The sequence below is a fragment of the Microcebus murinus genome, chromosome 21 (assembly GCF_040939455.1).
Source record: "Microcebus murinus isolate Inina chromosome 21, M.murinus_Inina_mat1.0, whole genome shotgun sequence".
NCBI lineage: Eukaryota > Metazoa > Chordata > Mammalia > Primates > Cheirogaleidae > Microcebus > Microcebus murinus.
This window is the reverse complement of record NC_134124.1, coordinates 31,792,956-31,794,815: the sequence shown is the minus strand read 5'-3', so window position 1 is coordinate 31,794,815 and position 1,860 is coordinate 31,792,956. Positions and strand designations below refer to the sequence as shown.

The following is a 1,860-nucleotide window of genomic DNA, read 5'->3' as shown; positions in this document are numbered from 1 at the left end:
CTGGAAGAGAAGGAAATTCTGACATTTGGGATTTTGCTTATTTCTGAACAATTGTGAATGTCCAGAGTTGGAGATTCAGACTTCTGGCCCCTACAGAAGGCACCCACCTATGGTCTGGGAATGAGAGTCCTTTAGCCCTGTTTCCTGCTCTGTCAAGCCACCATGAAAGAACACATCATTCTCTGATAACAGCCATCTCCCACTGAAGTACTGACCAGGCCCAAGCCTGCTTAGCTTCTGAGATGAGATGAGATCGGGTTCATTCAGTGTGGTATGGCCACGGACGATTCTCTACTAACAGTAGTGACCACCTTGGGTTAAAACCTTACTGTACGCCAAGTCTGGTGCTAGGCATTTTATTTAATCCTCACAAAAAAGTGTGAAAATGGTGTTATCATTTCCATTTGGCAAATGGGAATGCAGGGTCCCAACTGGCTATGCCTCTCTCCTAAGATCACACAGCTGCTAGGGAGCAGAGCTGAGATTCGAACACAAGATCGCCTGCAAAGCCTAAATTCCTAAGCATGGTATCTCTCTGCCTCTTTCCTACCAGCCCTGCTGAGATGCCTTCGGCGTCTTCATCCTTGCTGCTTTGACTTCCTAGTTCGCCCACATCCACAGGTGTTGAGATTCTAGGGTGAAAGTGAAGGAGATGTTCTGGTGACAGAATAGCTTATAGCAAACCAGCCCTCTGCATGTAACAATTGCGTAATCTGGACAAAACAATTTTAAAAAACCACTGCTTCAGTCTACGGCCATACCACCCTGAACATCCCTGATCTCATCTGATCTTGGAAGCTAAGCAAAGTTGGGACTGGTTAGTACTTGGATGGGAGACTACCTGGGAATACTGGGTGCCGTAGGCTTTAAAAAAAAAAAAAAACTGCTTTAAAGCACTGGACAGCAACCCAAAATAGGCCAAAACGGAAGGGATCCAACCTCAAAAGAAATCCATACTAACTGGCTCTTCCCCGGAAATCGTGTCCCTGTTATACTGCGCGGCAGGGATAGAGTGACTGGAACTCTCCAGGGGAAATTCTTTAAGTGGGGGAGCCACAGAGGTGCCCTGAAGTCTGTGTACCAATGCTCCTCACATCACTGGCTGACTGCTAAACGGTTCACACTCAGGGCGCAACTAGAAGTTACCCAGGAGAAAGCAACTGCGGTAAGACTAAAGAGCTGAGTAAGTCTGGAGTTCAAGTCCTGCCAAGGTGGAGAGGCTTTGGCCTTTTTGTTGAAACCCACATCAGGCCCACAGCTTAGGAATAAGGGCCACATCCTAGAACTGAGGTCTACACCCCAAGAATAAGGACAAAACCGAGAGAGACCCACCCCAATAATGGTTAAAACTAAGCTTCCACAGGACGAAGGTGGTCTGTCAACGATTTACCCATCTGCCAGGGCACAACTTGATACTTTTCATATAAAGCCAACAGAATCCAGAGATTCCGTAGGGTATGTTACATACAATAAACATATAACAAAAAAAACTTGGCATACAAAGACCTAGGAAAATATGACAAGAGAATGACCCAAAGATGAATCAAATATTGGAATTGGCAGAGAAGGACCTTGAATAACCATAATACAGTTTGCATCATTTAATGACAGGGAAACATTCTGAGAAATGCAGTATTAGGTGACTTTTGTTGTGGCACAACGTCATAGAGTGCACTTGCACCAACCTACGTGGTACAGCCTATTACACACCTAGGCTATATGGTACAGCCTACTGCTCCTAGGCTACAAACCTGTACAGCATGTCACTGTACGGAATACTGTAGGCAATCGTAACACAATGGTAAGTATTTGTGTAGCTAAACATACCTAAACATAGAAAAGGTATGGTAAAAATAAGGT

The 1,860-nt window shown here is 45.0% G+C and overlaps 1 pseudogene; it reads left to right on the top strand.

The window, feature by feature from the left end:
• Positions 1 to 747: 747 nt before the first annotated feature.
• LOC142863347 (uncharacterized) lies at positions 748 to 866 on the top strand (annotated as a pseudogene).
• The last annotated feature ends 994 nt before the right edge of the window (positions 867 to 1,860 follow it).